We start from the raw sequence: 27,897 nt of genomic DNA on the forward strand, positions 1-27,897 counted from the left end.
CATTGGCATGGTTAAAATGATCATATATGAACCTATGTATGGCAAGACTAGTTGATTCATGGAGACTACCAAATAGGTAAGCCCTACCTTAAAAACAGATGCTGCCAGCTGCGGTGGCGTGAATGTGAAAAATCACCAAAATTCATAGGAATGGAATTAAATAGTGAATAAGCTATGTAAATGAACCTTGATGAGTCTATTTTCTTATGGAAGAAACGAAATGGTCATAGGAGTTACAGGTTAAGAGATATTAAAGCTATTGTGAGACAGGGCCAGAATGGTTTCTGGGTTCCCTGTCGCAACTTTAAAAATTCACTATAAATTATCCAAAAAGAATTAGGAGACATACCTTATATGTACAGATTCCATTTTGAGTCTAGTTTCATTAGAAACAAACAGCACCAGCATTAAAGCCCTGTACAGAGAGATATTCAAGTTATACCGCGGGAAGGTCAGAGCAGTCGATCCCTGTAACATGGGTGACTTTAACTAATAAACTGTACCAATTGGCCCGACCAAAAATTCTAGATATGATTTTTAAGGCGACAGTGACGCAGTTTTTCCAGCCTGACTGGAAATGTCCAATGGATGGGCAAAACAAGTGAACTTGGCTTGCTAACCCCTCGTGTCCGACACCGGCGATGGTCTCGGGTTCGGGGTGTTACAACTTAGGAGAACATTTGGCATGTATGGGCTATTTTGTTTTGTTAAATTTTGGGTTGTAAACTTTAAGCCATGTGAAAATGGCCTATGTGGTCGTTTGAGTGGGATGCTAGAATCTATAGCCATGAGTCTTAGAAACCTTAATTTTGATAAGGTGGCCATAATTTGTGTCACGTATGATGGATGATTAGTAAGGCTAAGGAAGGATTCATGAAATTGGCATAGTCTACTGCAGTAACTGTTGCAGACGGCAGCAGTGATATGAGATCAAAAAATCACTAAAAATAGTAGAAGTGGAATTAATAGCTAAACAAATTACGTACTCGAAGCTTGATGGGTCTATTTTCATATGGATGAAACGAAATGACCATATGAGCTGTATTTTAAGAGATATCCAAGATTTCGTGAGACAGGGCCAGAACGGTTTCTGGATTCCCTGTTCCGACTTTAAAAATTCATTATAAATTAACCAGAGATAATTAGGAGTCATACCACATGTGTATAAATTCCTCTTTGAGTGTAGTTTCTATAGAAACAAACGGCATCAGTATTGAATCCCTACACAGGGAGTTATTCCAGTTGTAACGCACGAAGGTCAGTGTAGTCGACCCCTGTAACATGGGAGACTTTAACTAATAAACTGTACTAATTGGATTGACCAAAAATTCTAGAAAAAAATCTGTAGATGGAAATATGAGTCTAGTTTTAGGGAAAAATTACAAAACTAATTTTCGAGTTGTAAAACTCAAGTTATGATTTTTGAAGCGACTAGTACACAGATTGGCAGCTTGTCTGGAAAATTCTCAATAAGTGGTTTGAAGTCTGTTAACACCTCGTGTTCGACTCCGGCGACGGTCTCGGGTTCGGGATGTTACAATTTTATTGGTATCAGAGCTATGGTTTAGTCGGTTCTAGGACTACCGTAGCGCGTGTGAGTCTAGCTATACATGCCAATGTGTTAGTGCTTAAAAATGTGATGACTTCTGACGGTTGAAATTTTTGTTTTGATTTGCAAATGGAACCCGGGGTAGAGAGACCCTTGGCGGATGACGTTGAAAGTGTAGCGGCTGCTCTTGCGCAAGGGACACCGCCTGTTGAGCCTCAGTCATTCGCGAATAATCAAGATGAAGGGGCGAAACAAGCCTTCTTCACCATGATGAATGAGTGGGTCGCGTAATATGCCCGAACCAATCCGGCTGTCCAACCATTCCCAAATTTAAATAATCCACCCCAAGAGCCCGTAATGCCATTAGTTGCTGATCCTGTAAGGCTGAGTAAACCACCTGTGGACTTGATTAGGAAGCGTGGGGCGAGGAGTTTAAGGCCATAGTTCTTGATGATGCCGAAAGGGTTGAGTTACGCTTGATAACACCATTAGAGTGTTTGATGAACTCATGCACACCGATGAATGTCTTAAGTGTGCTATATCCTTGTTAAGAGACTCAACCTACTATTGGTGGAGGACCTTAATTTCTATAGTCCCAAAGGAACAAGTTACTTGGGATTTCTTCCAAACGAATTTCAAAGAAATACATTAGTCAACGGTTCATCGATCAAAAGCGTAAGGAATTCTTGGAGCTCAAGCAAGGTCGTATGACGATATCGAATCTGAACATGAGTTCGTAAGACTTAGTCGGTATGCTCGGGAGTGTGTGGCTGATGAGGTTGCTATGTGCAAAAGATTTGAAGAGGATTGAATGAAGAGTTAAAGCTACTGGTGGGTATTTTGGAGATAAAAGAATTTGTAACACTAGTTGAACGAGCCTGCAAGGCGGAAGAGCTCGGAAGGGAGAAGAGGAAGGCTGAATTTGAAGCTAGAGATTATCGTAAAAGATCGACGGGCAAGGCTCCATTTTCGGCTGTAAAGAAGTTCAGAGAGGACACAAATAAGTCGAGGGTGACTGCGGGGATTTCCATTAGAGCACGACCATCGATGGACTCACGAGCTACTTCGGTAGCTAGTGTAGGCAATAATCGTCAAGAAAAGCCCGAATGCCCCCAACGTGGAAGACGACACATAGGTGAATGTTGGGGTAAGTCTGTTAATAGGGCCTGTTATAGATGCGGTTCGAAGGACCATTTCATTAGAGATTGCACGGAGCTAGATGAGAAGAATAAGATGCAAGGTGCAAGATCTAGTGTGACGACGGCTTGAAGTAGACCCTCGAGGATTTCAGGAGGTAGGGGTGGTAATCAGAGAGAGGTCTCTGATACGGTTGTTCGATCCGAGACTCGTGCTCCTGCTAGAGCATATGCTATCCGCGCACGAGAGGAGGCATCCTCCCCTGACGTTATCATTGGTACTTTCACTCTCTTTGATACTAATGTGATTGCTTTAATTGACCCTGGTTCTACTCACTCTTATATATACGAAACCTTAGCATCCAGTAAGACTTTACCTATTGAGTCTACTGAGTTCATAATTCGGGTGTCAAATCCCTTGGGTCGTTACGTGCTGGTCGACAAAGTGTGTAAGAAATGTCCCCTAGTAATTGAGGTTCCTGCTTTTCCGCGGACTTGATGCTTTTGCCGTTCGATGAATTTGATGTTATTCTTGGGTTGGATTGGTTGATCGTGCATGATGCGGTTGTGAATTGTAAAAGCAAGACTATTGATTTGAGGTGCGCAAATAACGAGATGATCCGAGTTGAACCTACGGACTTGAAGGGGTTGCCAGCTGTAATATCATCAATGTTGGCCCAAAGATATGTAAGAAAGGGGTGCGAAGCATACCTTGCGTATGTACTTGATGATAAGGAGTTAGAAATAAAACCCGAATCTGTGCTGGTGGTTTGTGAATACCCAGATGTTTTTCCCGAAAAATTACCGGGTTTGCCACCTGTTCGGGAGATAGAGTTTGGCATTGAGCTTGTACCTAGGACCACACCGATTTCGATAGCTCCGTATCATATGGCACCAACGGAATTAAAGGAGTTGAAAGCTCAGTTGCAAGAGTTGGTGGATAGAGGCTTTGCTCGCCCGAGTTTTTCACCTTGGGGTGCACCGGTGTTGTTTGTGAAAAGAAGGACGTAACCATGAGGTTGTGCATCGACTATCGTCGACTTAATAAAGTGACAATAAAGAACAAGTATCCGTTATCGAGTATCGATGATTTGTTCGATCAATGAAGGAGCCTCGGTGTTCTCAAAAATAGATTTGAGATCGGGCTATTATCGATTCTTGAATCCGAGATTCGGACATACCCAAACCGCCTTGAGCGAGATATGGTCACTACGAGTTCTTAGTGATCTTGTTTGGGCTCACTAATGCCTCTGCAGATTTATGGATTTGATGAATCGGATCTTCGATCATATTTGGATCGATTCGTAGTTGTGTTCATTGACGACATCTTGGTCTATTCAAAAGATGAGACCGAACATGCGAGCACCGAGATTAGTGTTGCAAATTTTACGGGATAAGCGGTTATATGCTAAGTTCAAGAAGTGTGAGTTCGGTTAAGAGAGGTTAGCTTCTTGGGTCATGTGGTATCTGCATGGGTATTCGAGTCGACCGAGTAAAATTTTAGCTATACTTAATCGGAAGCCTCGAGAAATATTACGGAGGTTCGAGCTTTTGGGACTTGCGTTACTACCGACGGTTTGTAAAAGGATTCTCGATGATAGCCACACCCATGACGAAACTGCTTCAGAAGGATGTCAAGTTTGAATGGACGGAAAAGTGTCAGAAAAGTTTTGATCAATTGAAAACTCATTTAACGGAAGCTCCAGTTTTAGTGCGGCCGAATCGGCAAAGAGTTTGTCATTTATAGTGACGCCTCCTACTTGGGTTAGGTTGCGTATTAATGCAAGAAGGTCGAGTTGTGGCCTCTGCGTCGAGACAATTAAAGCCACATGAGAAAAATTATCCGACCCATGATCTCGAATTGGTCGCCATCGTATTCGCCTTAAAGATATGGCGACATTACTTATTTGGTGAGAAGTGCCATGTGTATTCGGATCACAAAAGTCTCAAATATTTGATGACTCAAAGAGACTTAAATCTGCGACAAAGACGTTGGCTCGAGTTGTTAAAAGATTATGAGCTTGTCATTGATTATCACCGGAAAGGCTAATGTGGTTGCGGACGCCTTAAGCGGAAATCACCTTTGTTTTACGAGCAATGAATGTACACTTGTCTATTCTACCCGACAATGTGTTAGTAGCGAATTAAAGGCCAAACCATTGTTGACTCATCAAATTCGTGAAGCTCGAAAGTTGATGATGAGTTGGTTGTAAACGGGTGAGTGTGTTCGAACAAGGAATCGGAGTTTCATATTGGTGATGACGATTGTTTGAGGTTCGAAGTCGTCTGTGTGTTCCAAAGAATTGAACTTATTTCAATGATTCGAACGAAGCCCATTGTAGCCGAATGGCAATCCACCGGGAGTACTGAAGATGTACAACGATTTGAAACGTCGGTTTTGGTGGCATGGTATGAAGCGGGACATCTCCGACTTTGTTTGAGATGTTTAATATGTCAACAAGTGAAAGCGGAACATCAAGTGCCTTCAGATTGCTTCACCGATCACGATACCCGAGTGGAAATGGGATCGAGTCACAATGGACTTTGTGTCCGGCCGCCATTGTCGACTAGTAAGAAGGATGCGATTTGGGTTATTGTTGATAGATCGACTAAGTCGGCTCACTTTATCCCGTGCGTCACGGATTTTCATTGGATAAACTAGCCGAATTGTACGTTTCTCAGTTGTGAGATTACACGGGTACCGATTTCTATTGTGTCGGATAGAGATCCGAGATTTACCTCGCGATTTTGGAAGAAATTTCAAGAAGCTTTGGGTACCAAGTTGCATTTCAAGACCGCCTTTCACCCCCAAACCGATGGTCAATCCGAGCGGATAATTCGGATACTTGAGGATATGTTGAGATGTTGCATCCTCGAGTTCGATGGTTCATGGAACAGTACTTACCTTTGATTGAATACGCTTACAACAATAGTTTTCAATCAAGTATTAAGATGGCGCTTACGAGGCCTTATGTACGGCGTAAATGCCGTACACCATTGTTTTGGACCGAGCTCGGTGAGAACAAAATTTTGAAGTGGATTTGATTAAAGATGCTGAACAGAAAGTAAAAGTAATCCGTGAAAATCTGAAGATAGCCTCCGATCGTCGAAGTCGTGCGCGGATCTAAAACGAAAAGACATTGAGTATCAAGTGGGAGATAAAGTGTTTCTTAAAGTTTCGCCTTGGAAAAGATACTCGATTTGGTAGTAAGGCAAATTGAGCCCGAGGTTCATCGGGCCATATGAGATATCCGAACGAGTCACCGATCACAGTATCGTTTGATTTTGCCCCGAACTTGAAAAGATTCACAACGTCTTTCATGTTTCGATGCTTGACGTTATAGATCGACCGTCACACGTAATTAGTCCATCGAGGTTGAAATTCAAGCCGATATGAGTTATGAAGAAGAACCGATTCGTATCCTAGCTCGTGAAGTGAAGGAGTTGCGAAACAAAAGGGTTCCGTTAGTAAAAGTGTTATGGCTCAAACACTTTGGATGGAAGAAGCTACTTGGGAACCCAAGAACTCTATGAAAGAGCGTTACCCAAACCTATTTACGGTAAGATTTTCGGGACGAAAATTTCTTAAGTGGGGAGAGTTGTGACAGCCAAAATTGACCCTAGTCGGAAGTGGTTTGGGACCGCTAAACCGAAGTCACCAAATGTTTGAACGTAATATTTATTGTCTAGAATATGTAATTATGAATGTGTGAAAATTTCAGGCTTGATTTAGCCGATAGCATGTGAATTCAGTTAGTAGGACTTGTGTGACACTTTTGAAAAGTGATAGGCTAATCTATAAGGACCTAATAGTGCATGTAGTCAAAGGGAGGACTTGCATGTCAAATTTCCCCCTAATAGCTAGTGGCCGCCATGACAAGAGATTATGGGTAAAACATGTCATAAAACATGTTGGGACAATGGTGTATGTAAGAAAAAATAAAATAGTGAGCATGGGAATTTAATAATGAAAGGAACAAAAAAAGAGAAAAAATGGTCTCATGCATGCCCATTGCCGTGAGTGTGGAGAAAGAAAGAAGAATTTTTGTTCATCATTTTCATTTCCTTTGGGCTGAAAATTCTAAGGAAGAAGGAAGGAATTCTTGTTTCATGTTGGTTTGGAAGAGGTTTAGGAGGAGGTTTGGCCATACTTGTACCTAGATTAAGGTAAGTTTGATGTTTTGCCATGAGATTCATGTATATTTTAGTTGCTAGCTTGATGTTCTTGTTAGCCCATGGTTCAAATCTTTGTTATGTCATGGGAATGAAATTCGCCAAAGTGAATATGGTGTTAATGCCATTGCATGCTAAATATCAAGCTTGATAATGATAAATGTGATGGTGGATTGAGGATTCTTAGATTTTCTTTTAGCATTTTGAATGAGATACTAAGTTCTTTGTTTAACCATGACCAAATTGAAACGGTATGGTGTTGTGGTATTCGCCATGTTATATCCATAAGTATGATTCATGCATGTTGCATGGTAAGTAAGATTTAAGCTTTGGATATGTGTATATATTTGGATATAAGCCACTTGAGAATTCGCCATTGCACCTACATGAATATATGTTTGCACATGATGAATTGGTATGACATATATACTATTTTAAGGTGTATATTTGCTTGTGATGTTGTTTCGGTTATGAAATAAATGAGAGATGTGTATAGAGCTACAATATGTAATGCGTTAATTAGGAAAATGTATGCTGTTTTTTTGTGTAGTATTAAGTGTAAAATTGGCCTCAACATAGACATGCATATTCGCCAAAGGAAGTAGATTGGTGTGCATGTATTCGGTTAGAGGCAACCATATTGAAGCCTTATCTTGGCTTAGATTGTTGACCAAATGGGTAATAAGTGAGGATGGTTGCCGAATATACAAACATACATATGCATGTGTAATTGAATTATGAATGTTTAGCAAGAGGGTTAAACTAGTTGATTTATTGATTAAGCTCAAGGAGTTAAAGAAGGAGAATAAAGCAAGGGAAAGACGAAGGTCATCGAGTAGCCGACTTAGACTATTTTACCCAACACAAGGTAAGTCATTAAGCATATATTTGATATTGCTTAAATGATTGTAATATCTATGCAATTGTGTTTAATGAGATGAAATATATACAAATGTATGTGTATGAAAAGATGATATTGTTGAACGTAAAAGAGATAGTGAAATGTGTAGGAAGTTTGCTTCGGCACTAAGTGTGCGAGAAATAGATGTGTACGGGGGCTAGATTGGCACTCGAGTGTGCGAGCTTGTAATGTATGGCACTAAGTGTGCGAGTTTGGACTATATGGCACTATGTGTGCGGGCTTGAATCACATGGCACTAAGTGTGCGTGATTAAGTATTAAGCACTATGTGTGCGAACTCTACACATATCTCCGATTGAACATTTATATGGAGGCGTGACTTCATCGAGATGAGTATGGACAGCGGAAAGAGTAAGTACCTTGAGTTCATGGCTAATAGATGCTATGTTCATGCTCGGGTGGAGTTGGTAAGATTTAAATCTATGTGATGATTTCAATTGCATTCCCGTAAATAAGGTATCGTGGAATAGATGAAAGTTCATTTGATTGCATGATTGTTGCGAAATGAAATGATGTATGGAAATTGCTTCAAATATCCTATTGAACAGTATATGAAATGTAAATGTATGACTTGGTATGAGATTGATCCGAAGATCTAAGGAACTATGGTATAGTTCGGTATGGTGGAACACTTGGCCTTGTTTCATTATTTCATTTTATGATAATTGTATTAATGGATGGTTGTGGAATGCTTATGACTTCTTGAGTTATAAACTCACTCGGTGTTTTCTTGTCACCCATTTTAGGTTTCTTGGACTCGTCTCCTTTTGGGTGTTCGTAATCACAACGAAGTCATCACACCGTGAGCAATTTTGGTATTGTCTTCTTAGTCAACTTAGGAGAACATTTGGCATGTATGGGCTATTTTGTTTTGTTAAATTTTGGGTTGTAAACTTTAAGCCATGTGAAAATGGCCTATGTGGTCGCTTTGAGTGGGATGCTAGAATCTATAGCCATGAGTCTTAGAAACCTTAATTTTGATAAGGTGGCCATAATTTGTGTCACGTATGATGGATGATTAGTAAGGCTAAGGAAGGATTCATGAAATTGGCATAGTCTACTGCAGTAACTGTTGCAGACGGCAGCAGTGATATGAGATCAAAAAATCACTAAAAATAGTAGAAGTGGAATTAATAGCTAAACAAATTACGTACTCGAAGCTTGATGGGTCTATTTTCATATGGATGAAACGAAATGACCATATGAGCTGTATTTTAAGAGATATCCAAGATTTCGTGAGACAGGGCCAGAACGGTTTCTGGATTCCCTGTTCCGACTTTAAAAATTCATTATAAATTAACCAGAGATAATTAGGAGTCATACCACATGTATATAAATTCCTCTTTGAGTCTAGTTTCTATAGAAACAAACGGCATCAGTATTGAATCCCTACACAGGGAGTTATTCCAGTTGTAACGCACAAAGGTCAGTGTAGTCGACCCCTGTAACATGGGAGACTTTAACTAATAAACTGTACTAATTGGATTGACCAAAAATTCTAGAAAAAAATCTGTAGATGGAAATATGAGTCTAGTTTCAGGGAAAAATTACAAAACTAATTTTCGAGTTGTAAAACTCAAGTTATGATTTTTGAAGCGACTAGTACACAGATTGGCAGCTTGTCTGGAAAATTCTCAATAAGTGGTTTGAAGTCTGTTAACACCTCGTGTTCGACTCCGGCGACGGTCTCGGGTTCGGGATGTTACAACTTGCCTAAACTATATGATCCTTTCTTGCATGGACCCTATCGCGGAAGAATAAAAAAATAGGGTTCCCCTTTAAGCATAAATCAAACTTATAGAAAAAAAAACACGGATCCATTTTGGATAAATAAGATTCATACTCTACTTCTTACTCGATTATCACGACCTTGAATGCACACTAGATACACTCAATATAAAATCATTAGCAACAGAAAAGAACTCTCTTTATTGACATTGATGTAAGATGAACCCTCTTTTTTTATTTCTTTTTTTATTCCTTCCATCATTCCCTAAGTCCCATAGGTTTGATCCTATAGAATCGACCCATTTTCTCATTGAGTGAGGGTACGAAATAAATCGATTGATTTTTCGATCAAAAGCACTATGTGAAATCTTCAGTTTTTCCTCTTTCTCTATCCCTATCCCATAGGTACAGCATTTGAATCAATAGAGAACCTTTTCCTCCTATATGAATCAATATTATTACATTTCAATTCCTTACTGATACCCCTCTCAGGTTGGGCAGTAAGGGTCGGAGAAGGGCAATCATTCATTCTTAAAACCAGCATTCTTAAGACCAAAGAATCGGAGGGGGGAAAGCTCTCCGCCGTTCCTGGTTTTCCTGTAGCAGGATTACTCATATGGAAATTTACAAAGTCTTCCTTTTGAAGATCCAAGAAATTCCTGTTCGAGACTTTTAATTTAATACTTTTTCATTTTTTTTGTTTTCATTTTTAATTGACATAGACCCAAGTCATCTAGTATTATGAGGATAATGCGTCGGTAATGGTCGGGATAGCTCAGTTGGTAGAGCAGAGGACTGAAAATCCTCGTGTCACCAGTTTAAATCTGGTGAACCAGAAAAGTTTGGGTAAAGCCTTATCTAAATGTTGGCTAGGTAAGCGTCCTGTAGTAAGAGGAGTAGTTATGAACCCTGTAGATACATATGGAATTTTGTGTACTCACTTTAAATTGAGTATCCGTTTCCCTCCCTTTCCTGCTCGCATATCCACCATTTGAGTCTCCAACAATTATTCCAATAATTACATATCCGATTTGACCTAGGGAGTGAATGCTTTCTTTTTTGCCATTTTTTCATCTGTGAGTTGTTAATGAACCCACCTCATTCGTTGACTTTATGTGATCTAATCTTTCTATCAAGCATGCCTTTCATTATATTATAAAGTAGGGGCCCATGAATCTATTCTCTGTTTTTTTTTTTTGATTCAGTGCTTAGCCCTTGAATCTAATTGAATCTAAAAAGAATACAGAATATAGAAAATAAGAATCCACTTTGAATTCGAATGAAATATATATATTATTGTTATATTGATATTGTTTTTATTTCCATATATCTCAATTGATCAAATTCAAAGCAATTGCCCTCTTTTGATAACTGCCCGAAAGAACCGCTTCAAATAATAAAGATTGTTCTATTCAGATTTTGAGACGAAGGAGCGCCCTGTCTATATCAAGATCGCAATCAAATATGTCGAAAATTTTCACGGGTTATCTAAACTATATATAGTCTAGAGTCCAGCAATAATTGAAAATATGTTCTTTTTATACATATGTTTATAAAGCACTTACCTAAGTTTCAATTTTTAAACGAGAGGGGGATAAGCAAAAATACCAATTGAAATAATAAGTTCAATTGAAATTTTTTGCTTCATCAATCATTATAAACGGTATTCACAAAAATAGAGCGGCAGGACAAGAGTAGAAAAGAAAAAGAAATCGATTCATCATCTTTGTAGTTAGGTCAAGAAAAAACCTTTGGATCTAATACAAGAATACAAGAAAGGCCGCCTCACAAATATTGATTAGTAGAATTTTTTTTTTATTCCTTGCTCTTTTTTTTTTATCTATATCTAACGACTACTCTTACTTGTTACTAGACGACTAAGCAATTCCTTAAAATAAAAATAAAAAAAGAGGGCTTCCAACAAAAAACAAAACCTCTTGTTCAACTACGAAAAAAAGTCAATTTATGAACGAACCCTCAATTCAAAGATTGAAATTCTTGGATAGCCCTGATAAATCGGGATCATCCCATTTCCTCATTCTGACTCTTTTCGCCAAAGAACCCTATTTAGATTAGAGTCTGCCACAATATATAATTGTTGGTATGAAAGAATTTTTTTTGTAATGAAAAACTCAACTCTTATTACAAGTGAATTTCTGAAAATTCTTTTAGATTTCTAGAAATTCTAGAAATCACTTTATTTCTTGGTGTCAAAATCAAAACAAAATAGGATATGTGGTATAAAAGCGGGAATCTATTCTCTTCTTTTTCCAAAAAATGCTCTTGGAGGTTGTGTAATGCTTACTCTTAAACTCTTTGTTTACACCGTAGTAATATTCTTTGTTTCTCTCTTCATCTTGATTCCTATCTAATGATCCGGACGTAATCACGGATGCGAAGAATAAAAAGGAGAGCTCCTTGCTTCATTTTTAAAAATGGTATTAGGATTTGATCTATTCCACTACCAAAACCGAAACGAAAAGAGAGGATTCAACCCTCGATGCGAATAACTCGCACAACGGATTAGCAATCCGACGCTTTAGTCCACTCACCATCTCTCCTAATTGAGAAAAGATAATTACTATGTTACAAAGACGCAAAAAGAAAGGCTTGAAAAAGCCCTTTTACTTTGTTATATAGATTATGTTATATAGATTATTATTTATCTATATAGAGTATTATTAATCCGTAGATATATAGATTCTAAATTTTATTATTATTATATAGATTGATTATATAGATATATCCAACTTTTCTAAAGAGATATAGAACTTTTATCAGCAATTCCATTTCATTTATATTATATTCTATATCATTTATATTTTTAAATAAAACAATGGCTCTAAAGAAATATCTCAAATAACAAAAAAGAAAGAATATCGCTTTGATTTCGCAAAAGGGACTTTTAAATTTCCAATTTCCACGGACCGGCTCAAGCAAGACCAATCGGGTTCATTTTTTATTTTCAACTCAAATAACTCATTTTTCTATGATTCTGCGATCCGCTTGTTGTAACAAAAAATCTTGTTATTGCATTGAATCAACAATCGAAGCGGAAGAAGTCCTATTTCCGCTCCTATGATATAGAATCAAAATATTATTTCTATTCTTTTCTTTCTTCCTACTTCTTTTTATTTCCATTTATTTTTATTTTACTAGAATAACTAGAATAAATAATAAAAAAACTATGGATTTTTGCACAATCCATTTTTATGTTATTTATGTTATGACTAAGTCCTTTTGTCGAATCCTGTCTAGTAAAAGCTCTGGGTTTCCAGCAAGCCACTGCTACATTGTAACACCCCGTACCCGAGACCGTTGCCGGAGTCGAACACAAGGTGTTAACGGGCTTAATTCATGACTTACACAGCTCATATAATCCATTTTAAAATTTTCTAGACAAGCTGGCTAATTGCATCACAGTCCCTTTAAAAATCATATCTCGAGTTACGTAACTCGAAATCTAATTCCGTAAATTTTTACTGAAAATAGACTCATATATTTATCTAATAAAAATATTTGTAGAATTTTTGGTCAGGCCAATTAGTACAGTTTATTAGTTAAAGTCTCCCCTGTATCAGGGTTCAACTACTCTAACCTCTATGCATTACGAATTACATATCTCCATGTACAGGGATTCAATGCCTATGTCGTTTGTCTATAATAAAACAAGACTCAATAATGAATTTTTACATATAAGGCATGACTTCTAATTATTTTTTTAAAATTTATGGTGAATTTTCAAAGTCAGAACAGGGGATCCAGAAATTGCTCTGGCCCTGTTTCACAAAAATTTAAATATCTCATAAATTATAGCTCATATACCTGTTTTGCTTCTTCCATATGAAAATAGACTCATCAAGCTTCGATTCAATAATTTATTCATTATTCAATTTCATTTCTACTATTTCTAGTGATTTTTCAAATTCACATCACTACTGCTGTCTGAATCTATTTTATGGTAAAAATTTACCTATTTCATGATGTCCATGGATTAGCTAGTAATTTGACATACATAACACCAAATATGATCATGATTAGCCATTCCAATGGCTAGTCATTACCAAGAATTTCCATACTACTCAATAACCATATCATAAGTGTAACACCAAAAATGATCAGCCATGACATACGGCATAATAATCAAATAGACTTAGACTATTACTCAATCAAAACCGAATTATCAAGGCCAAACTTACTGAACCTTATAACTAAGCACCCATGAGGCCAAATCCAAACTTAGCATTTAAGCCATATTCGCATGGCTAAAAGTTTACATATTAAAGTTCAAACAAAACATAATAGCCTATACATGCCGAAATGTTCTCTTAGACCAACTAAGAAGAGGGTACCAAAAAGTTGCAAGCTGGTGTGATGACTTCGACGATGGTCCCGAGCACACAAAATGGGTCAAAGAAACCTAAATAAGTAACAAACAAACACACCAAATGAGTATATAACTCAGTAAGTCATAAGCCTTACACCATCCATTTATAAAAGATCATAAGAGAAAGCAAATAATGCAAAATCAGTTACTCCAACCATACCGAACTATGCTATAATTTCTTAGAATTTCGATTCAATCTCATGCCAAGTCTTACAATTAAATCAAATACCAAAACAACCCAATTGATTTAGACCCGATTCCTCAAAGCATGGAATCATGATGCACTAGATAAATTTATACCTACTCAGCACATGTCTCAAGTTCGATATTTTAGTTACTAGTTCTACCACTTCATTCTTTCATGCACACTTTATATTATCAACCGTATTTGCACACATAGTGCTCGTCACACTCGCACACATAGTGCCATAGTAACCCTTTTTCAGTGCATTGGATTTTCTCTCATGCTTCAACATCCAAATCGGCACATATAGTGCCACTTAATTCCGCACACATAGTGCCGTATGTTTATGATGAGGCAATTTACTTAATTCAAATAGCACATATGGTCACATTAATAAATAGGAAAATCACTCCAAAAGAATACTCATCAAAAAGAATTCTTTTATGATTCACTAGTAATATTTATATACAAACTAATCAACCTTACAAAAATGCTTAAGGACTTACCTTGTGTTGGGTAAAACGGTTCCAACTCGGCTACTCGATGTTCTTTGCTTTGCCCTTGCTTGATTCCCTCCTTTAACTTCTTGAGCTTAATCGAATAAGTTAAACTAGTTTAACCGCCTTGCTAAATATTTATATCAAAATATTAATGATTTCATATCATAAGAAACACATGGTAAATTTTATCTTTCTACCTTATGCTTTTGAGCCATTCGCTAATAACCATATAATATCACCTTACTATCAATAATCCAATTACACATACATATATACATATTTGTATATTAGGCAACCCCTTACTAATTACTCATTTTAGTCGATTTTATACAATCAAAGGTAATATCACAAATGGGCATACTTATATAGCCGAATGTGCAAAAATTAGATTTAACATCACCTATACACTTAATTAGATGGCGAATACATATACTATCAATTATAATATCATTTTATTCTTTTAAACACATAGTTTCCTCTCATGAACACTTGACCTAATTTTTCCTAATCTAGCATAGCTTCACATCTATTTGTAACATCATATAAATCCATATATAACTACATTTCTACCTAAATTTTCTTTCACCTTTCTACTATTTCCATTCACAACATCAAAAGCACCATACTCTTAGCATTTACCTCTCCCTAACCGTATGCCATTTAATTACCTATTTAGGTAGAAAATTAACATATGGGATATAATAAGACATTGGCTACTAACTAGATTTTCACAAAAACTTTAACAAAACTAACATGAATCCTACCTTAATCAACCCCTTAGGATGGCCGAATGTCTTAGAACATTTCTTCCTCTCCTAGCTCACGGCACTTGAAAAAGAAAGAAGATGAAGACTTTCTCTTGCTTTCTTATTTTATTCATCTTTCCTTTCTTTAATTTATTTTAACCATTTACTAATAAAAGCATTACATTAAAAATTCAACCTAGTGGAAGAACCATCCTTGCTTGGCCGGCCACTACTTGAGTTTTGGGCAATTTGACATGCAAACCCAAGTTTTCTCACCTTGTTGTTATTTGATCTTTACAATTTACCTATCATCTTTTCTAAGTTTCTCAACTAAGTCCTTTCAAGAAAATTCACATTCCTAAGAATAAATTAAAACATTAATTTTTCATACACACACTATTACACATCAAATATATGCAATTAAAATAAAAGTAAATTTTTATGACTCGGTTTTGTGGTCCCGAAACCACATTCCGACTAGGGTCAAATTAGGTCTGTCACAACTCTCCCCCTCTTAAAAATTTTCGTCCCCGAAAATCTTACCAGCGAATAAATTCGGATAACGTTCTTTCATAGATTCTTCGAGCTCCCAAGTAGCTTCTTCAACCCCATGCTTAAGCCACATTACTTTCACTAATGAGATTTTTTTATTTCGTAATTCTTTTACTTCACGTGCTAAAATACGAACCGGTTCTTCTTCGTAGTTCAAATTAGATTGAATCTCGATCTCAGATGGAGCAATTATGTGCGATGGATCGGAACTATATCGTCGAAGCATCGAGACATGAAAGACGTTATGAATCTTTTCAAGTTCGGGGTAAAATTAATCGGTATCGATCGCCCAATTCGTTCAGATATTTCATACGGCCCAATGAACCTCGGACTCAATTTGCCCTTAAGGCCAAATCTCAGCACTTTTTTCCAGGGTGAGACTTTAAGAAACACTTTGTCTCCAACCTGATATTCAATGTCTTTTCTTTTTAAATCTGTGTACGACTTCTGACGATCCGAAGCGGCTTTCAAACTTTCACGAATTACTTGAACTTTCTGCTCAGCATCCCTAATCAAATCAACCCCGAAGATTTTACTTTCACTAAGTTCGGTCCAAAAAAATGGTGTACGGCATTTACGACCATACAAAGTCTCGTAAGGTGCCATCTTAATGCTTGATTGAAAACTATTGTTGTAAGCGAATTCAATCAAAGGTAAATACCGTTCCCATGAACCACTAAACTCAAGGATGCAACATCTCAACATATCCTCGAGTATCTGAATTACCCGTTCGGATTGACCATCGGTCTGGGGATGAAAAGCGGTGCTAAAATGCAACCTGGTACCCAATGCTTCTTGCAATTTCAACCAAAATCACGATGTGAATCTCGGATCTCTATCCGACACAATAGAAATAGGTACTCCATGTAACCTTACAATCTGAGAAACATACATTTCAGCTAGCTTGTCAAGGGAATAATCCGTATGTACAGGAATAAAATGAGCCAATTTTGTCAGTCTATCAACAACAACCCAGATCGCATCTTTCTTGCTTGACGACAATGGCAACCCAGATACAAAATCCATCGTGACTCGATCCCATTTCCATTCGGGTATCATGATCAGCTGAAGTGACCCTAAAGGCATTTGATGTTCCGCTTTCACTTGTTGACATATCAAACACTTCGAAACAAAGTCAGAAATGTCTCGTTTCATACCAGGCCACCAAAACTGATGTTTCAGATCGTTGTACATTTTCGTACTACCCGGGTGGATTGACATGCGGCTACTATGAGCCTCGCTTAAAATCAAAGAAATAAGTTCTGAATCTCTTGGGACACACAGTCGACTTCTAAACCTCAAACAATCGTCATCATCAATTTTAAACTCTGATTCCACATTTGAAACACATTCAACTCGTTTAGCAACCAATTCATCGTCAACTTTCTGGGATTCACGTATTTGATGAATCAATAATGGTTTGCCCTTTAATTCTGCTACCAACACATTGTCGGGTGAAACAGACAGGTGTACATTCATTGCTCGCAAAACAAACAGTGATTTGTGACTTAAAGCATCGGCAACCACGTTAGCCTTTCCCGGGTGATAGTCGATGACAAGCTCATAATCTTTCAACAACTCAAGCCAACGTCTTTGCCGCAGATTCAAATCTCTTTGAGTCATCAAGTATTTGAGGCTTTTATGATCCGAATATATATGACACCTCTCTCCAAACAAGTAGTGTCGCCAAATTTTCAAAGCGAAAACAATGGCAGCTAATTCAAGATCATGGGTTGGATAGTTTTTCTCATGTGGTTTCAATTGTCTCGACGTGTAAGCTACTACTCGACCTTCTTGCATCAACACGCAACCTAGCCCAAGCAAAGATGCATCACTGTAAATATTACCGGATTCAGGCTGCACAAGCACTGGAGCTTCAGTCAAATAAGTTTTCAACTGATCGAAACTTTTCTGACATTTTTCTGACCATTCAAACCTAACATCTTTTGAAGTAGTCTCGTTATTGGTGTGGCTATCATCGAGAAACCCTTTACAAACCGTCTATAGTAACCAGCAAGCCCCAAAAAGCTTTGAACTTCAGTAACATTTCTTAGGGGTTTCCAATCAAGTATGGCTGAAATTTTGCTCGGTTCAACTCGAATTCCCGATACAGATACTACATGCCCTAAAAAGCTAACTTCTCTCAACCAGAACTCACATTTACTGAACTTAGCATACAACTGCTTATCCTGTAAAATCTGTAACACTAATCTCAGGTGCTCAGCATGTTCAGTTTCATCATGTGAATAAATCAAGATGTCATCTATAAACACAACTACAAACCGGTCCAAATACTGCCTGAAAATTCGGTTCATCAAATCCATAAATACCGCAGGGGCATTAGTGAGCCCAAACGGCATCACTAAAAACTTGTAGTGACCGTATCTCGTCCTGAAAGCAGTTTTAGGTATATTTGAGTCTCGAACTCGCAACTGATAATAACCCGATCTCAAATCTATCTTTGAAAACACTGAGGCTCCCTTCAATTGATCAAACAAATCATCAATACGAGGTAACGGATATTTATTCTTTATTGTCACTTTATTCAACTGATGATAGTCGATGCACAACCTCATGGTCCCATCCTTCTTTTTCACAAACAATACTGGTGCACCCCATGGTGAAAAACTCTGTAATATCCTGATTTTGGGCCTAGTCGGAATAGTGGTTTCGTGACCACTAAATTTGAGATAGAAATAATTATTTTATGATTATTTTAAGGTCTATGATATGATTGCATGATTGTGTGAAAATTTCGTGATGAAATTCTATGCCTAAAGTGCTTAAATTGAAAGTAGGGACTAAATCGAATAAGTTGCAAAACTTGCATTCTAGAAGTTTTTAGTATGAAATTGTTTTGGAATATTAATGAGGAGGTATTAAATAGAAATTTGACCAATTTTAAGTTCATGGAAAAATTAGGACATGGAAGGAATTTTTGGAAAGTTTAGTAGTAAGGGTATTTTGGTCATTTAGTTATTAAAATGAATTAAAACAAAATTAAAAGCCAATTTTGTCCATCTTCTTCATTAGGCCGAAATTTCAAGGGTTCTCCATAGCTAGGGTTTGTTTCAAGCTTCCAAGCTCCATAGTAAGTGATTCCAAGCCCGCTTTTAATGATTTTACGTTTTTGGAGTCCCTAGCTCAATTAAGCTTATGCTAGCAATAATTCAACCTAGGGTTCATATTTGGAAAAATACCCATAGGTGAAATTTGTGTATTTTGGTGTTTTATGATAGAATATAAGGTTTTAAATTATGTTAGACAACTTGTGCTACTCGGTTTTAAGTGAAAACGAGCAAAAGGGCTTAATCGGTAAAAATACCTAATAGTCATAAGTACATGTTAGAGTGAGAATTTGATGTTGCCATAGAAGGGAAAAATGATCAACATGTTATAAAACATAAGAATAAGGAATAAAGTTTAATTCTCGAGGCTAGGGGCAAAAGTGTAAATATGCAAAAGTGTAGGGGCAAAATTGTAATTTTTCCAAAATATGATTTTGGGTCAATTTGAATAATGTGAGTCCTAATTAGACTATATTTTAAATGATAGAGCAAGGAAAACTGAAATTCGGGCTAAAATGGGGAAAATACCAAGTTGTGGACGAAATGGTAAAAGTAGCCATTTTCGCATACGAGGTAAGTTCATGTGTAAATGTAGTAACATAATTGTTGTTTTAAGGAATTTAATGTTGTTTATATGATATGATGCTTATTATTATCATGAAACGTTATGTTTTGTGGTTATTGTTGAATAATATGTAATTATGTGAATTACTTGATGAGTATGAACTATCACCGAGTATCGGTTCCGATATTCCGTGGAAGACGAAAAAGATGTGAGATCAAGGAAAAAAGCCCGTTTGAACCTTAGGAATAGATTAGGATACAAGTGACATATCACCGGGATATTTAGGCATCCGAACTCGTTGAGTTGAGTCCGAGTTCACTTATGGATGCAAATGTTCGAACTCGTTGAGTTGAGTCCGAGTTCAAGAGATGTAACTAGGCATCCGAGCTCGTTGAGTTGAGTCCGAGTTCACTTATGGATGCGAACGTCCGAGCTCGTTGAGTTGAGTCCGAGTTCGCTTATGGGCGGGTTACATGGTAGCTTGGCTACATATGTGGCACTTATGTGCAAACTTTCCATGTATCCGAATTATATTGAGATGTGTTCAACGGGTAAAGTTCTATTGAAATGGAGGAATACTCAAGATGAAAGGGACGTATTGGTAAGTGTTGTGAAATGGATACTTTGAAAAGGTATGTACTTAACCCTCGGGTTGAAAAATCGATATAACAACAATATGGTAAGATGATAAATGAAAATGTGATATGAATGTCTTGGTGATGATTATGCAAATGATGTTTTATGTTTGCTTATATGGTTATGTTACTTGCTATTTGCATGTGAACTTATTAAGCATTTATGCTTACTCCTCCTTTTCATTCCTTGTAGTTTTGACAAGCCAGCTCGGAAATCGGGACGGTCGGAGGCTCGCTCACACTATCCGTATACCATCTTGGCATAATGGCTTGTATATTTTGAGTATGGCATGTATAGCATTATAATCATTTTGTATATATGGTCTTATGATATGGTTATTGAGTGGTATGGAAATGCTTGGTAATGATTAGCCATTGGAATGGCTAATCATGATCATATTTGGTGTTATGTATGCTAAATTGCTAGCTAATCCATGGAAACCATGAAATAGGTAAAATTTACCATAAAATAGATTCAGACAGCACTAGTGACGTGAGTTTGAAAAATCACTAAAAATAGTAGAGATATTAGATGATGAATAATATATGGAATTGAATAATTATGAGTCTATTTTCATATGGATGGAACAAAATAGGTATATGAGTTATATTTTATGAGATGTTTAAATTTTTGTGAAACAGGGCCAGAGCAATTTCCAGATCCCCTGTTCTGACTTTGTAAATTCACCATAGATTTTAAAAAGATAATTAGAAGTCATGCTTTATATGTACAGATTCCTTATTGAGTCTAGTTTTATTAGAGACAAATGGCATAGTCATTGAAGCTCTGTAGAGGAGATATCTGATTCGTAATACAGAGGTCGAGTAGTCGAACCCTGAAATAGGGAGACTTTAACTAATAAACTGTACTAATTGGCCCGACCAAAAATTCTAGAAAAAAACTAGTAGATAGATATATGAGTCTAGTTTCAGGAAAAATTTACAGAATTGGATTTCGAGTTTTGGAACTCGAGATATGATTTTTAAAACGACTATGATGCAGTTAGCCAGCTTGTCTGGAAATTTTAAAATGAATTGTATGAGCTGTTTAAGTAATGAATTAAGTCTATTAACACCTCGTGTTCGACTCCAGCAATGGTCTCGGGTACAGGGCGTTACAAACTCGGTCGAGCGAAACCTCTATCTATCAAATCTTGCAACTGAGCTTTCAATTCCTTTAATTCGGTTGGTGCCATACGGTACGGCGCTATCGAAATTGGTGTAGTCCTGGTACAAGTTCGATGCCAAATTCTACTTCTCGAACGGGTGGTAATCCGGTAACTCCTCGAGAAAAACATCCGGATACTCACGAACCACCGTACCGCTTTCAAGTTTCCTTCCGACTCTTTGTGATCAAGTACGTACGCAAGATATGCTTCACTCCCCTTTCTCATATATCTCTAAGCGATCATCGAGGATATTATTTCTGGCACTCCGTTCAAGTCAGTAGACTCAACTCGGACTATCTCATTATTTGCACACCTCAAATCAATGGTCTTTCTTTTGCAATTCACCACTGCATCATGCACGGTCAACCAATCCATACCAAGAATAACATCAAATTCATCAAACAGTAAAAGCATCAAATCGGCCGAAAAACAGGAATCTCAGATTATCAGAGGACATTTCTTACACACTTTGTCAACAAGTACATATCGACCCAAGGGATTTGACACTCAAATTACGAACTCAGTAGACTCAACAGGTAGAGTCTTACTGGATGCTAAAGTCTCACATACATATGAATGAGTAAAGCCAGGGTCAATCAATACAATCACATCAGTATCAAAGAGAGTGAAAGTACTACTGATAACATCAGGGGAGGATGCCTCCTCTCGTGCGCGGATGGCATAGGCTCTAGCAGGAGCACGAGTCTCAGATCGAACAGCCGCATCAGAAGTCCCTCTCTGACTACCACCCCTACCTCCTGAAATTCTCGGTGGTCTACCTCTAGTCGTTGTTCCACTAGGTCTTGCACCTTGCATCTTATTTTTCTCATCAAGTTTCGTGCAATCTCTAATGAAGTGATCCTTCGAACCGCATCTGTAACAGGCCCTGTTAGTAGACTTACCCCAACATTCACCTACGTGTCATCTTCCACATTGTGGACATTCAGGTTTTTCTTGGCGATTGTTACCCACACTAGCAACCGAAGTAGCTCGAGAGTCCGTTGATGGTCGCTCTCTAATAGAAATTCCTGCAGCCGTCTTCAATTTATTAGTATCTTCCCTGAACTTCTTTACAGCTGAGAATGAAGTTTTACCCGCCAATCTTTTACGAAAGTCTCTAGCTTCAAATTCAGCCTTCTTTTTCTCCTTTCCAAGTTCTTCTGCCTTGCAAGCTCGTTCAACTAGTGTTACAAATTCTTTTATCTCTAAAATACCCACTAGTAGCTTTAAATCTTCATTCAATCCTTCTTCAAATCTTTTACACATAGCAATTTCATCAGCTACACACTCCCGAGCATATCGGCTGAGTCTTACAAACTCACGTTCGTATTCAGATACTGTCAAACGACCTTGTTTGAGCTCCAAGAATTCTTTACACTTTTGATCCATGAATCATTGACTAATATACTTCTTTTGAAATTCCGTTTGGAAGAAATCCCAAGTAACTCGTTCCTTCGGGACTATAGTAATCAAGGTTCTCCACCAATAGTAGGCTGAGTCTCGTAACAAAGATATGGCACACTTTAGACACTCATCAGGTGTGCAAGATAGCTCATCAAAAACCCGGATGGTGTTATCAAGCCAAAACTCGGCCCTTTCAGCATCACCAGTAGCTATGGCTCGGAATTCCTCGGCTCCGCGCTTTCTAATCAAATCCACAGGAGGTTTACTCGGCCTTACAGGATCAGTATCGGGTGGTATTATAGGCACCTGAAGCGAATTATTTAAATTTGGAAATGGTTGAGCAGCCTGGTTAGTTCGGGCATATTGTGCGACCCACTCATTTATCATGGTAAAGAAGGCTTGTTTTGCCCCATCATCTTGATTATTCGTGGATGATTGAGGTTCAACAGGCAGTGTCCCTTGCGCAGGAGCAGCCGCTACACTTTCAACGTCATCCACTAAGGTTCTCTCTAGATTGGGTTCCATTTACTAATCAAAACAATAATTTCGACCGTCAGAAGTCATCACACTATCAAATACTAACATTAAGGCATGTATAGCTAGACTCATACGCGCTATGGTAGTCCTAGAACCGACTAAACCATAGCTCTGATACCAATAAAATGTAACACCCCGTACCCGAGACCATTGCCGGAGTCGAACACAAGGTGTTAACGAGCTTAATTCATTACTTAAACAGCTCATATAATCCATTTTAAAATTTTCTAGACAAGCTGGCTAATTGCATCACAGTCGCTTTAAAAATCATATCTCGAGTTCCGTAACTCGAAATCCAATTCCTTAAATTTTTCCTGAAACTAGACTCATATATTTATCTAATAAAAATATTTGTAGAATTTTTGGTCTGACCAATTAGTACAGTTTATTAGTTAAAGTCTCCCATGTATCAGGGTTCGACTACTCTAACCTCTATGCATTACGAATTACATATCTCCATGCACAGGGATTCAATGCCTATGCCGTTTGCCTATAATAAAACTAGACTCAATAATGAATTTTTACATATAAGGCATGACTTCTAATTATTTTTGTAAAATTTATGGTGAATTTCCAAAGTCAGAATAGGGGATCCAGAAATCACTCTGGCCCTGTTTCACAAAAATTTAAACATCTCATAAATTATAGCTCATATACCTGTTTTGCTTCTTCCATATGAAAATAGACTCATCAAGCTTCGATTCAATAATTTATTCATTATTTAATTTCATTTCTACTATTTCAAGTGATTTTTCAAATTCACATCACTACTGCTGTCTGAATCTATTTTATGGTAAAAATTTACCTATTTCATGATTTCCATGGATTAGCTAGTAATTTGACATACATAACACCAAATATGATCATGATTAGCCATTCCAATGGCTAGTCATTGCCAAGAATTTCCATACTACTCAATAACCATATCATAAGTGTAACACCAAAAATGATCAGCCATGACATACGGCATAATAATCAAATAGACTTAGACTATTACTCAATCAAAACCGAATTATCAAGGCCAAACTTACTGAACCTTATAACTAAGCACCCATGAGGCCAAATCCAAACTTAGCATTTAAGCCATATTCGCATGGCTAAAAGTTTACATATTAAAGTTCAAACAAAACATAATAGCCTATACATGCCGAAATGTTCTCTTAGACCAACTAAGAAGAGGGTACCAAAAAGTTGCAAGCTGGTGTGATGACTTCGAGGATGGTTCCGAGCACACAAAATGGGTCAAAAAAACCTAAATAAGTAACAAACAAACACACCAAATGAGTATATAACTCAGTAAGTCATAAGCCTTACATACCGTCCATTTATAAAAGATCATAAGAGAAAGCAAATAATGCAAAATCAGTTACTCCAACCATACCGAACTATGCTATAATTTCTTAGAATTTCGATTCAATCTCATGCCAAGTCCTACAATCAAATCAAATACCAAAACAATCCCATTGATTTAGACCCGATTCCTCAAAGCATGGAATCATGATGCACTAGATAAATTTATACCTACTTAGCACATGTCTCAAGTTCGATATTTTAGTTACTAGTTCTACCACTTCATTCTTTCATGCACACTTTATATTATCAACCGTATTTGCACACATAGTGCTCACACACTCGCACACATAGTGCCATAGTAACCCTTTACACTCAAGGCATTGGATTTTCTCTCATGCTTCAACATCCAAATCGGCACATATAGTGCCACTTAATTCCGCACACATAGTGCCGTATGTTAACTCATTATGATGAGGCAATTTACTTAATTCAAATAGCACATATGGTCACATTAATAAATAGGAAAATCACTCCAAAAGAATACTCATCAAAAGGAATTCTTTTATGATTCACTAGTATTATTTATATACAAACTAATCAACCTTACAAAAATGCTTAAGGACTTACCTTGTGTTGGGTAAAACGGTTCCAACTCGGCTACTCGATGCTCTTTGCTTTGCCATTTCTTGATTCCCCTCCTTTAACTTCTTGAGCTTAATCGAATAAGTTAAACTAGTTTAACCGTCTTGCTAAATATTTATATCAAAATATTAATGATTTCATATCATAAGAAACACATGGTAAATTTTTATCTTTCTACCTTATGCTTTTGAGCCATTCGGCTAATAACCATATAATATCACCTTACTATCAATAATCCAATTACACATACATATATACATATTTGTATATTAAGCAACCCCCCTTACTAATTACTCATTTTAGTCGATTTTATACAATCAAAGGTAACATCACAAATAGGCATACTTATATAGCCGAATGTGCAAAAATTAGATTTAACATCACCTATACACTTAATTAGATGGCTGAATACATATACTATCAATTATAATATCATTTTTATTCTTTTAAACACATAGTTTCCTCTCATGAACACTTGACCGAATTTTTCCTAATCTAGCATAGCTTCACATCTATTTGTAACATCATATAAATCCACATATAACTACATTTCTACCTAAATTTTCTTTCACCTTTCTACTATTTCCATTCACAACATCAAAAGCACCATACTCTTAGCATTTACCTCTCCCTAACCGTATGCCATTTAATTACCTATTTAGGTAGAAAATTAACATATGGGATATAATAAGACATTGGCTACTAACTAGATTTTCACAAAAACTTTAACAAAACTCACATGAATCCTACCTTAATCAACCCCTTAGGATGGCCGAATGTCTTAGAACATTTCTTCCTCCTTTTTCCTAGCTCACGGCACTTGAAAAAGAAAGAAGATGAAGGCTTTCTCTTGCTTTCTTATTTTATTCATCTTTCCTTTCTTTAATTTATTTTAACCATTTACTAATAAAAGCATTACATTAAAAATTCAACCTAGTGGAAGAACCATCTTTGCTTGGCCGGCCACTACTTGAGTTTTGGGCAATTTGACATGCAAACCCAAGTTTTCTCACCTTATTGTTATTTGATCCTTACAATTTACCTATCATCTTTTCTAAGTTTCTCAACTAAGTCCTTTCAAGAAAATTCACATTCCTAAGAATAAATTAAAACATTAATTTTTCATACACACACTATTACACAACAAATATATGCAATTAAAATTAAAGTAAATTTTTATGACTCGGTTTTGTGGTCCCGAAACCACATTCCGACTAGGGTCAAATTAGGTCTGTCACATACATCCATTTCATTAGGAATTGATGATCTTTTAACGATACCTTCTAAGGGATGGCTAGTCCAAGATGCTGAACAACAAAGTTTGATTTTGGAAAAACACCATCATTTTGGGAATGTACACGCGGTAGAAAAATTATGCCAATCAATTGAGATATGGTATGCTACAAGTGAATATTTGCGATAAGAAATGAATCCTAATTTTAGGATGACTGACCCGTTTAACCCAGTCCATATAATGTCTTTTTCAGGAGCTAGAGGAAATGCATCTCAAGTGCACCAATTAGAAGGTATAAGAGGATTAATGTCGGATCCCCAAGGACAAATGATCGATTTACCCATTCAAAGCAATTTACGCGAAGGACCTGTCTTTAACAGAATATATCATTTCTTGCTACGGAGCTCGAAAAGGGTTGTGGATACCGCCGCATTTAACATCGATCTTTGGATATCTTACGCTGAGACTTGTTGAAGTAGTTCAACACATTGTTGTCGTAGAACAGATTGTGGCACCACCGAGGATTTCTGTGAGTCCTCAAAGAGGACGCTCCGGAAAGAATTTTATCCAAACATTAATTGGTCGTGTATTAGCGGACGATATATGTATGGGTCCGCTGCATTGCCATTCAAATCAAGATATTGGGCTTGGGCTTGTCGATCGATTCAAAGCCTTTCAAACACAACCAATATCTATTCAAACTCCCTTTACTTGTAGGAGTACATCTTGGATTTGTCGATTATGTTATGGTGAGCCCCACTCATGGTGAGTGGTTGAATTGGGAGAAGTCAGAGGTATTATTGGGGCAATCCATTGGAGAATCAGAACGCAACTAACATTAAGAACTTTTCATACCGGCGAGTATTTACTGGGTACTGCAGAACATGTCCGAGCCCTTTTAATGGAAAAATAAAATTCAATGAGGATTTGGTTCATCCTACACGCACACGCCACGGGCATCCCGCTTTTTATGTTATCTGGACTTGTATGTAATTATTGAGAGTGAAGATATTATACATAAGGTGACTATTCCACCAAAAAGTTTTCTTTTAGTTCAAAACGATCAATATGTAGAATCGAACAAGTGATTCTTTGAGATTCGCGGGAACATACACTTTAAATTTGAAAGAGAGGGTTCGAAAACATATTTATTCGACTCGGGGGAAATGCACCGAGTACCGATGTGTACCATTCACCCGAATTTACATATAGTAATGTCCATCTCTTACCAAAAACAAGCCATTTGTGGATATTATCGGGGTTCGTACAAATTCAAAGTACCTTTTTCACTCCACAAGGATCAAGATCAAATAAACATTCATTATCTTTCGCGAACGAAGATATATTTCTAAATTCTCGGTGAATAATGATCAAGTGAGACACAACTTATTTAGTTCAGATTTTTCGGATAAAAAGAAGATAGGATTTACGATTATTCGAAATTGAATCGAATAATAGGTATTGGGCATTGTGA

Source organism: Gossypium arboreum, chromosome 3 (genome assembly GCF_025698485.1).
Source record: "Gossypium arboreum isolate Shixiya-1 chromosome 3, ASM2569848v2, whole genome shotgun sequence".
In the NCBI taxonomy this organism is placed as follows: Eukaryota; Viridiplantae; Streptophyta; class Magnoliopsida; order Malvales; family Malvaceae; genus Gossypium; species Gossypium arboreum.